Genomic DNA, 13,048 nt, shown 5'->3' with positions numbered 1-13,048 from the left:
GGGACCAGTGCATCAGACATCATCCCATGAAGGGACCAGTGCATCAGACATCATCCCATGAAGGGACCAGTGCATCAGACATCATCCCATGAAGGGACCAGTGCATCACAGCACTCAGATTAGAAGTATGCAAGATCATCCCATGAAGGGACCAGCGCAGCAGAGATCAGCCCATGAAGGGACCAGTGCATCAGACATCATCCCATGAAGGGACCAGAGATCATCCCATGAAGGGACCAGAGATCATCCCATGAAGGGACCAGAGATCATCCCATGAAGGGACCAGAGATCATCCCATGAAGGGACCAGAGATCATCCCATGAAGGGACCAGAGATCATCCCATGAAGGGACCAGAGATCATCCCATGAAGGGACCAGAGATCATCCCATGAAGGCATGAGTGCATCATAGATCATCCCATGAAGGGACCGGTGCATCAGAGATCATCCCATGAAGGGACCGGTGCATCAGAGATCATCCCATGAAGGGACCAGTGCATCAGAGATCATCCCATGAAGGGACCAGTGCATCAGAGATCATCCCATGAAGGGACCAGTGCTTTAGAGATCATCCCATGAAGGGACCAGTGCATCAGAGATCATCCCATGAAGGGACCAGTGCATCACAGCACTATGATTAGAGGTATGCAAGATCATCTCATGAAGGGACCAGTGCATCAGACATCATCCCATGAAGGGACCAGTGCATCAGAGATCATCCCATGAAGGGACCAGTGCATCAGAGATCATCCCATGAAGTAACCAGTGCATCAGAGATCATCCCATGAAGGAACCAGTGCATCAGAGATCATCCCATGAAGGGACCAGTGCATCAGAGATCATCCCATGAAGAGACCAGTGCATCAGAGATCATCCCATGAAGGGACCAGTGCATCAGACATCATTCCATGAAGGGACCAGCGCATCAGAGATCATCCCATGAAGGGACCAGGGCATCAGAGATCATCCCATGAAGGGACCAGTGAATCAGAGATCATCCCATGAAGGGACCAGTGAATCAGAGATCATCCCATGAAGGGACCAGGGCATCACAGCACTATGATTAGAGGTATGCAAGATCATCCCATGAAGGGACCAGTGCATCAGACATCATCCCATGAAGGGACCAGCGCATCAGACATCATCCCATGAAGGGACCAGGGCATCATACACCATCCCATGAAGGGACCAGTGCATCAGAGATCATCCCATGAAGGGACCAGTACAGCACTTACATTAGAGGTATGCAAGATCATCCCATGAAGGGACCAGTGCATCAGAGATCATCCCATGAAGAGACCAGGGCATCACAGCACTATGATTAGAGGTATGCAAGATCATCCCATGAAGGGACCAGTGCATCAGAGATCATCCCATGAAGGGACCAGTGCATCAGAGATCATCCCATGAAGGGACCAGTGCATCAGAGATCATCCCATGAAGGGACCAGTGCGTCAGACATCATCCCATGAAGGGACCAGGGCATCAGACATCATCCCATGAAGGGACCCGGGCATCAGAGATCATCCCATGAAGGGACCCGGGCATCAGAGATCATCCCATGAAGGGACCCGGGCATCAGAGATCATCCCATGAAGGGACCAGGGCATCAGAGATCATCCCATGAAGGGACCAGGGCATCAGAGATCATCCCATGAAGGGACCAGGGCATCAGAGATCATCCCATGAAGGGACCAGGGCATCACAGCACTATGATTATAGGTATGTAAGATAATCCCATTAAGGGACCAGGGCATCAGAGATCATCCCATGAAGGGACCAGTGCATCACAGCACTATGATTAGAGGTATGCAAGATCATCCCACGAAGGGACCAGTGCATCAGACATCATCGCATGAAGGGACCAGGGCATCAGAGATCATCCCATGAAGGGACCAGGGCATCAGAGATCATCCCATGAAGGGACCAGGGCATCAGAGATCATCCCATGAAGGGACCAGGGCATCACAGCACTATGATTAGAGGTGTGCAAGATCATCCCATGAAGGGACCAGGGCATCCGAGATCATCCCATGAAGGGACCAGTGCATCAAAGATCATCCCATGAAGGGACCAGGAAATCACAGCACTATGATTAGAGGTATGCAAAATCATCCCATGAAGGGAACACTGCATCAGAGATCATCCCATGAAGGGACCAGGGCATCAGAGATCATCCCATGAAGGGACCAGTGCATCAGACATCATCCCATGAAGGGACCAGTGCTTCAGACATCATCCCATGAAGGGACCAGTGCATCAGACATCATCCCATGAAGGGACCAGTGCATCAGACATCATCCCATGAAGGGACCAGTGCATATCCCATGAAGGGACCAGTGCATCAGACATCATCCCATGAAGGGACCAGTGCATCAGACATCATCCCATGAAGAGACCAGTGCATCACAGCACTATGATTAGAGGTATGCAAGATCATCCCATGAAGGGACCAGTGCATCAGACATCATCCCATGAAGGGACCAGAGATCATCCCATGAAGGGACCAGAGATCATCCCATGAAGGGACCAGAGATCATCCCATGAAGGGACCAGAGATCATCCCATGAAGGGACCAGAGATCATCCCATGAAGGCATGAGTGCATCATAGATCATCCCATGAAGGGACCGGTGCATCAGATCATCCCATGAAGGGACCAGGTTATCAGAGATCATCCCATGAAGGGACCAGTGCATCAGAGATCATCCCATGAAGGGACCAGTGCATCAGAGATCATCCCATGAAGGGACCAGTGCTTTAGAGATCATCCCATGAAGGGACCAGTGCATCAGAGATCATCCCATGAAGGGACCAGTGCATCACAGCACTATGATTAGAGGTATGCAAGATCATCTCATGAAGGGACCAGTGCATCAGACATCATCCCATGAAGGGACCAGTGCATCAGAGATCATCCCATGAAGGGACCAGTGCATCAGAGATCATCCCATGAAGTAACCAGTGCATCAGAGATCATCCCATGAAGGAACCAGTGCATCAGAGATCATCCCATGAAGGGACCAGTGCATCAGAGATCATCCCATGAAGGGACCAGTGCATCAGAGATCATCCCATGAAGGGACCAGTGCATCAGAGATCATCCCATGAAGGGACCAGTGTATCAGAGATCATCCCATGAAGGGACCAGGGCATCACAGCACTATGATTAGAGGTATTCAAGATCATCCCATGAAGGGACCAGTGCATCAGACATCATTCCATGAAGGGACCAGGGCATCACAGCACTATGATTGCAGGTATGCAAGATAATCCCATGAAGGGACCAGTGCATCAGAGATCATCCCATGAAGGGACCAGGGCATCAGACATCATCCCATGAAGGGACCAGGGCATCAGAGATCATCCCATGAAGGGACCAGTGCATCAGAGATCAGCCCATGAAGGGACCAGTGCATCAGATATCATCCCATGAAGGGACCAGAGATCATCCCATGAAGGGACCAGAGATCATCCCATGAAGGGACCAGAGATCATCCCATGAAGGGACCAGAGATCATCCCATGAAGGGACCAGAGATCATCCCATGAAGGGACCAGAGATCATCCCATGAAGGGACCAGAGATCATCCCATGAAGGGACCAGAGATCATCCCATGAAGGGACCAGAGATCATCCCATGAAGGGACCAGAGATCATCCCATGAAGGCATGAGTGCATCATAGATCATCCCATGAAGGGACCGGTGCATCAGAGATCATCCCATGAAGGGACCAGGTTATCAGAGATCATCCCATGAAGGGACCAGGGCATCACAGCACTGTGATTAGAGGTATGCAAGATCATCCCATGAAGGGACCAGTGCATCAGAGATCATCCCATGAAGGGACCAGTGCATCAGAGATCATCCCATGAATAGACCAGTGCATCAGAGATCATCCCATGAAGGGACCAGTGCATCAGAGATCATCCCATGAAGGGACCAGTGCATCACAGCACTATGATTAGAGGTATGCAAGATCATCTCATGAAGGGACCAGTGCATCAGACATCATCCCATGAAGGCATGAAGGGAACAGTGCATCAGAGATCATCCCATGAAGGGACCAGTGCATCAGAGATCATCCCATGAAGGAACCAGTGCATCAGAGATCATCCTATGAAGGAACCAGTGCATCAGAGATCATCCCATTAAGGAACCAGTGCATCAGAGATCATCCCATGAAGGGACCATTGCATCAGAGATCATCCCATGAAGGGACCAGTGCATCAGAGATCATCCCATGAAGGGACCAGTGCATCAGAGATCATCCCATGAAGGGATCAGGGCATCACAGCACTATGATTAGAGGTATGCAAGATCATCCCATGAAGGGACCAGTGCATCAGACATCATTCCATGAAGGGACCAGGGCATCACAGCACTATGATTAGAGGTATGCAAGATCATCCCCTGAAGGGACCAGTGCATCAGAGATCATCCCATGAAGGGACCAGGGCATCAGAGATCATCCCATGAAGGGACCAGGGCATCAGAGATCATCCCATGAAGGGACCAGGGCATCAGAGATCATCCCATGAAGGGACCAGGACATCACAGCACTATGATTAGAGGTATGCAAGATCATCTCATGAAGGGACCAGTGCATCAGAAATCATCCCATGAAGGGACCAGTGCATCAGAGACCATCCCATGAAGGGACCAGTGCATCAGAGACCATCCCATGAACGGACCAGTGCATCAGGAACCATCCCATGAAGGGACCAGTGCATCAGAGATCATCCCATGAAGGGACCAGGGCATCACAGCACTATGATTAGAGGTATGCAAGATCATCCCATGAAGGGACCAGTGCATCAGAGATCATCCCATGAAGAGACCAGAGCATCAGAGATCATCCCATGAAGGGACCAGTGCATCAGAGATCATCCCATGAAGGGACCAGCGCAGCAGGATCAGCCCATGAAGGGACCAGTGCATCAGACATCATCCCATGAAGGGACCAGAGGTCATCCCATGAAGGGACCAGAGATCATCCCATGAAGGGACCAGTGCATCAGAGATCATCCCATGAAGGGACCAGGGCATCCGAGATAATCCCATGAAGGGACCAGTGCATCAGCGATCATCCCATGAAGGGACCAGGGCATCAGACATCATCCCATGAAGGGACCAGGGCATAGTACATCATCCCATGAAGGGACCAGTGCATCAGACATCATCCCATGAAGGGACCAGTGCATCACAGCACTATGATTAGAGGTATGCAAGATCATCCCATGAAGGGACCAGGGCATCAGAGATTATCCCATGAAGGGACCAGTGCAAAAATCATCCCATGAAGGGACCAGGGCATCACAGCACTATGATTAGAGGTATGCAAAATCATCCCATGAAGGGACCAGTGCATCAGAGATCATCCCATGAAGGGACCAGTGCATCAGACATTAACCATGAAGGGACCAGGGCATCAGAGATCATCCCATGAAGGGACCAGGGCATCAGGGATCATCCCATGAAGGGACCAGGTCATCAGAGATCATCCCATGAAGGGACCAGGTCATCAGAGATCATCCCATGAAGGGACCAGGGCATCAGAGTACTATGATTAGAGGTATGCAAGATCATCCCATGAAGGGACCAGTGCAGAGATCATCCCATGAAGGGACCAGTGCATCAGAGATCATCCCAAGAAGGGACCAGTGCATCAGAGATCATCCCATGAAGGGATCAGTGCATCAGAGATCATCCCATGAAGGGACCATTGCATCAGAGATCATCCCATGAAGGGACCAGGGCATCACAGCACTATGAGAGGTATGCAAGATCATCCCATGAAGGGACCAGTGCATCAGAGATCATCCCATGAAGGGAGAGGCGCATCAAAGATCATCCCATGAAGGGACCAGCGCATCAAAGATCATCCCATGAAGGGACCAGCGCATCAAAGATCATCCCATGAAGGGACAGGCGCATCAAAGATCATGGCCATGTCTGAACTGGGGTGGCAGAGTGGGCTAAAGAACGGTGATGGATCAAACCGAGATCTGTTGACTGGGTGTGAGTGTTTGATTGGTTCTGATGCTCCGTCCATCACCACCCCCTTTTGTACCGCTTTGTTCGCCATAAGTTGGCAGGGTATGCTCAGACGTGAGTCCCTTGCTCACTTTGCCACTGGATTCAAGCAAGCCTGGCTGAAGACGGCTGAAATACCAGAAACCGGTCCTAGGAAGCTTGTTTCCGGTCCAGGGAAGGCATGGCTTGGCAGTTCGGGCTGGACTGTTCCCATGAGGCACAGGGTCAGACTGATTTGCATATGGCCATGTCTGAACTGGGGTGGCAGAGTGGGCTAAAGAACGGTGATGGATCAAACCCAGATCCGTTGACTGGGTGTGAGTGTTTGATTGGTTCTGATGCTCCGTCCATCACCACCCCCTTTTGTACCGCTTTGTTCGCCATAAGTTGGCAGGGTATGCTCAGACGTGAGTCCCTTGCTCACTTTGCCACTGGATTCAAGCAAGCCTGGCTGAAGACGGCTGAAATACCAGAAACCGGTCCTAGGAAGCTTGTTTCCGGTCCAGGGAAGGCATGGCTTGGCAGTTCGGGCTGGACTGTTCCCATGAGGCACAGGGTCAGACTGATTTGCATATGGCCATGTCTGAACTGGGGTGGCAGAGTGGGCTAAAGAACGGTGATGGATCAAACCCAGATCTGTTGACTGGGTGTGAGTGTTTGATTGGTTCTGATGCTCCGTCCATCACCACCCCCTTTTGTACCGCATCAAAGATCATCCCATGAAGGGACCAGCGCATCAAAGATCATCCCATGAAGGGACCAGCTCATCAAAGATCATCCCATGAAGGGACCAGTGCATCACAGCACTCAGATTAGAAGTATGCAAGATCATCCCATGAAGGGACCAGTGCATCAGAGATCCGCCCATGAAGGGACCAGTGCATCAGAGATCATCCTATGAAGGGACCAGTGCATCAGAGATCCCATGAAGGGACCAGAGATCATCCCATGAAGGGACCAGAGATCATCCCATGAAGGGACCAGAGATCATCCCATGAAGGCATGAGTGCATCAGAGATCATCCCATGAAGGTACCAGTGCATCAGAGATCATCCCAAAAAGGGACCAGGGCATCACAGCACTAGGATTAGAGGTATGCAAGATCATCCCATGAAGGGACCAGTGCATCAGAGATCCGCCCATGAAGGGACCATTTCATCAGAGATCATCCCATGAAGGGACCAGTGCATCAGATATCATCCCATGAAGGGACCAGTGCATCAGATATCATCCCATGAAGGGACCAGTGCATCAGATATCATCCCATGAAGGGACCAGGGCATCAGAGCACTATGATTAGAGGTATGCAAGATCATCTCATGAAGGGACCAGTGCATCAGACATCATCCCATGAAGGGACCAGTGCATCAGAGATCATCCCATGAAGGGACCAGTGCATCAGATATCATCCCATGAAGGGACCAGTGCATCAGATATCATCCCATGAAGGGACCAGTGCATCAGAGATCATCCCATGAAGGGACCAGTGCATCAGGGATCATCCCATGAAGGGACCAGCGCATCAGGGATCATCCCATGAAGGGACCAGTGCATCAGACATCATCCCATGAAGGGACCAGCGCATCAGACATCATCCCATGAAGGGACCAGGGCATCAGACATCATCCCATGACGGGACCAGGGCATCAGACACCATCCCATGAAGGGACCAGGGCATTACAGCACTATGATTAGAGGTAAGCAAGATCATCCCATGAAGGGACCAGTGCATCAGAGATCATTCCATGAAGGGACCAGGGCATCAAAGCACTATGATTAGATGTATGCAAGATCATCCCATGAAGGGACCAGTGCGTCAGAGATCATCCCATGAAAGGACCAGTGCATCAGAGATCATCCCATGAAGGGACCAGTGCATCAGAGATCATCCCATGAAGGGACCAGTGCATCAGAGATCATCCCATGAAGGGACCAGTGCATCAGACATCATCCCATGAAGGGAGCAGTGATACAGAGATCATGCCATGTAGGGACCAGCGCATCGAGGATCATCCCATGAAGGGACCAGTGCATCAGAGATCATCCCATGAAGGGACCAGGGCATCAGAGATCATCCCATGAAGGGACCAGCACATAGAGGATCATCCCATGAAGGGACCAGTGCATCAGAGATCATCCCATGAAGGGACCAGGGCATCAGAGATCATCCCATGAAGGGACCAGGGCATCAGAGATCATCCCATGAAGGGACCAGGGCATCAAAGATCATCCCATGAAGGGACCAGGGCATCAGAGATCATCTCATGAAGGGACCAGTGCATCAGACATCATCCCATGAAGGGACCAGTGCATCAGACATCGTCCCATGAAGGGACCAGTGCATCAGACATCGTCCCATGAAGGGACCAGTGCATCAGACATCGTCCCATGAAGGGACCAGTGCATCAGACATCGTCCCATGAAGGGACCAGTGCATCAGAGATCATCCCATGAAGGGACCAGGGCATCACAGCACTATGATTAGAGGTATGCAAGATCATCCCATGAAGGGAACAGTGCATCAGAGATCATCCCATGAAGGGATCAGCGCATCAAAGATCATCCCATGAAGGGACCAGCGCATCAAAGATCATCCCATGAAGGGACAGGCGCATCAAAGATCATCCCATGAAGGGACCAGCGCATCAAAGATCATCCCATGAAGGGACCAGCTCATCAAAGATCATCCCATGAAGGGACCAGTGCATCACAGCACTCAGATTAGAAGTATGCAAGATGATCCCATGAAGGGACCAGTGCATCAGAGATCCGCCCATGAAGGGACCAGTGCATCAGAGATCATCCTATGAAGGGACCAGTGCATCAGAGATCCCATGAAGGGACCAGAGATCATCCCATGAAGGGACCAGAGATCATCCCATGAAGGCATGAGTGCATCAGAGATCATCCCATGAAGGGACCAGGGCATCAGACATCATCCCATAACGGGACCAGGGCATCAGACACCATCCCTTGAAGGGACCAGGGCATTACAGCACTATGATTAGAGGTAAGCAAGATCATCCCATGAAGGGACCAGTGCATCAGAGATCATTCCATGAAGGGACCAGGGCATCAAAGCACTATGATTAGATGTATGCAAGATCATCCCATGAAGGGACCAGTGCATCAGAGATCATCCCATGAAAGGACCAGTGCATCAGAGATCATCCCATGAAGGGACCAGTGCATCAGAGATCATCCCATGAAGGGACCAGTGCATCAGAGATCATCCCATGAAGGGACCAGTGCATCAGACATCATCCCATGAAGGGAGCAGTGATACAGAGATCATCCCATGTAGGGACCAGCGCATCGAGGATCATCCCATGAAGGGACCAGTGCATCAGAGATCATCCCATGAAGGGACCAGGGCATCAGAGATCATCCCATGAAGGGACCAGGTCATCAAAGATCATCCCATGAAGGGACCAGGGCATCAGAGATCATCCCATGAAGGGACCAGGACATCACAGCACTATGATTAGAGGTATGCAAGATCATCTCATGAAGGGACCAGTGCATCAGAGATCATCCCATGAAGGGACCAGGGCATCACAGCACTATGATTAGAGGTATGCAAGATCATCCCATGAAGGGACCAGTGCATCAGACATTCCATGAAGGGACCAGGGCATCACAGCACTATGATTAGAGGTATGCAAGATCATCCCATGAAGGGACCAGTGCATCAGAGATCATCCCATGAAGGGACCAGGGCATCAGAGATCATCCCATGAAGGGACCAGGGCATCAGAGATCATCCCATGAAGGGACCAGGGCATCAGAGATCATCCCATGAAGGGACCAGGGCATCAAAGATCATCCCATGAAGGGACCAGGGCATCAGAGATCATCCCATGAAGGGACCAGGACATCACAGCACTATGATTAGAGGTATGCAAGATCATCTCATGAAGGGACCAGTGCATCAGACATCATCCCATGAAGGGACCAGGGCATCAGAGATCATCCCATGAAGGGACCAGTGCATCTGACATCGTCCCATGAAGGGACCAGTGCATCAGACATCGTCCCATGAAGGGACCAGTGCATCAGACATCGTCCCATGAAGGGACCCGTGCATCAGACATCGTCCCATGAAGGGACCAGTGCATCAGACATCATCCTATGAAGGGACCAGTGCATCAGACATCATCCCATGAAGGGACCAGTGCATCACAGCACTCAGATTAGAAGTATGCAAGATCATCCCATGAAGGGACCAGCGCAGCAGAGATCAGCCCATGAAGGGACCAGTGCATCAGACATCATCCCATGAAGGGACCAGAGATCATCCCATGAAGGGACCAGGGATCATCCCATCAAGGGACCAGGGATCATCCCATGAAGGGACCAGTGCATCAGAGATCATCCCATGAAGGGACCAGGGCATCACAGCACTATGATTAGAGGTGTGCAAGATCATCCCATGAAGGGACCAGGGCATCCGAGATAATCCCATGAAGGGACCAGAGCATCAGAGATCATCCCATGGACGGACCAGGGCATCAGAGATCATCCCATGAAGGGACCAGGGCATCAGAGATCATCCCATGAAGGGACCAGGACATCAGAGATCATCCCATGAAGGGACCAGGACATCAGAGATCATCCCATGAAGGGACCAGGACATCAGAGATCATCCCATGAAGGGACCAGGGCATCAGACATCATCCCATGAAGGGACCAGGGCATCATACATCATCCCATGAAGGGACCAGTGCATCAGACATCATCCCATGAAGGGACCAGGACATCACAGCACTATGATTAGAGGTATGCAAGATCATCTCATGAAGGGACCAGTGCTTTAGAGATCATCCCATGAAGGGACCAGTGCATCAGACATTAACCATGAAGGGACCAGGGCATCAGAGATCATCCCATGAAGGGACCAGGGCATCAGAGATCATCTCATGAAGGGACCAGGGCATCAAAGATCATCCCATGAAGGGACCAGGGCATCAGAGATCATCCCATGAAGGGACCAGGACATCACAGCACTATGATTAGAGGTATGCAAGATCATCTCATGAAGGGACCAGTGCATCAGAGATCATCCCATGAAGGGACCAGGGCATCACAGCACTATGATTAGAGGTATGCAAGATCATCCCATGAAGGGACCAGTGCATCAGACATTCCATGAAGGGACCAGGGCATCACAGCACTATGATTAGAGGTATGCAAGATCATCCCATGAAGGGACCAGTGCATCAGAGATCATCCCATGAAGGGACCAGGGCATCAGAGATCATCCCATGAAGGGACCAGGGCATCAGAGATCATCCCATGAAGGGACCAGGGCATTAGAGATCATCCCATGAAGGGACCAGGGCATCAGAGATCATCCCATGAAGGGACCAGGACATCACAGCACTATGATTAGAGGTATGCAAGATCATCCCATGAAGGGACCAGGGCATCAGACATCATCCCATGAAGGGACCAGTGCATCAGACATCATCCCATGAAGGGACCAGTGCATCAGACATCATCCCATGAAGGGACCAGTGCATCAGACATCATCCCATGAAGGGACCAGACATCATCCCATGAAGGGACCAGGGATCATCCCATGAAGGCATGAGTGCATCAGAGATCATCCCATGAAGGGACCAGGGCATCAGACATCATCCCATAACGGGACTAGGGCATCAGACACCATCCCATGAAGGGACCAGGGCATTACAGCACTATGATTAGAGGTAAGCAAGATCATCCCATGAAGGGACCAGTGCATCAGAGATCATTCCATGAAGGGACCAGGGCATCAAAGCACTATGATTAGATGTATGCAAGATCATCCCATGAAGGGACCAGTGCATCAGAGATCATCCCATGAAAGGACCAGTGCATCAGAGATCATCCCATGAAGGGACCAGTGCATCAGAGATCATCCCATGAAGGGACCAGTGCATCAGAGATCATCCCATGAAGGGACCAGTGCATCAGACATCATCCCATGAAGGGAGCAGTGATACAGAGATCATCCCATGTAGGGACCAGCGCATCGAGGATCATCCCATGAAGGGACCAGTGCATCAGAGATCATCCCATGAAGGGACCAGGGCATCAGAGATCATCCCATGAAGGGACCAGCACATAGAGGATCATCCCATGAAGGGACCAGTGCATCAGAGATCATCCCATGAAGGGACCAGGTCATCACAGCACTATGATTAGAGGTATGCAAGATCATCCCATGAAGGGACCAGTGCATCAGAGATCATCCCATGAAGGGACCAGGGCATCAGAGATCATCCCATGAAGGGACCAGGGCATCAGAGATCATCCCATGAAGGGACCAGGGCATCAAAGATCATCCCATGAAGGGACCAGGGCATCAGAGATCATCCCATGAAGGGACCAGGACATCACAGCACTATGATTAGAGGTATGCAAGATCATCTCATGAAGGGACCAGTGCATCAGAGATCATCCCATGAAGGGACCAGGGCATCACAGCACTATGATTAGAGGTATGCAAGATCATCCCATGAAGGGACCAGTGCATCAGACATTCCATGAAGGGACCAGGGCATCACAGCACTATGATTAGAGGTATGCAAGATCATCCCATGAAGGGACCAGTGCATCAGAGATCATCCCATGAAGGGACCAGGGCATCAGAGATCATCCCATGAAGGGACCAGGGCATCAGAGATCATCCCATGAAGGGACCAGGGCATCAAAGATCATCCCATGAAGGGACCAGGGCATCAGAGATCATCCCATGAAGGGACCAGGACATCACAGCACTATGATTAGAGGTATGCAAGATCATCCCATGAAGGGACCAGGGCATCAGACATCATCCCATGAAGGGACCAGTGCATCAGACATCATCCCATGAAGGGACCAGTGCATCAGACATCATCTCATGAAGGGACCAGTGCATCACAGCACTCAGATTAGAAGTATGCAAGATCATCCCATGAAGGGACCAGCGCAGCAGAGATCAGCCCATGAAGGGACCAGTGCATCAGACATCATCCCATGAAGGGACCA

This window comes from Triturus cristatus, chromosome 8, assembly GCF_964204655.1.
Source record: "Triturus cristatus chromosome 8, aTriCri1.1, whole genome shotgun sequence".
Classification (NCBI taxonomy): Eukaryota; Metazoa; Chordata; class Amphibia; order Caudata; family Salamandridae; genus Triturus; species Triturus cristatus.
The sequence above is the reverse complement of the archived record's forward strand: the minus strand, read 5'-3'. Positions refer to the sequence as shown.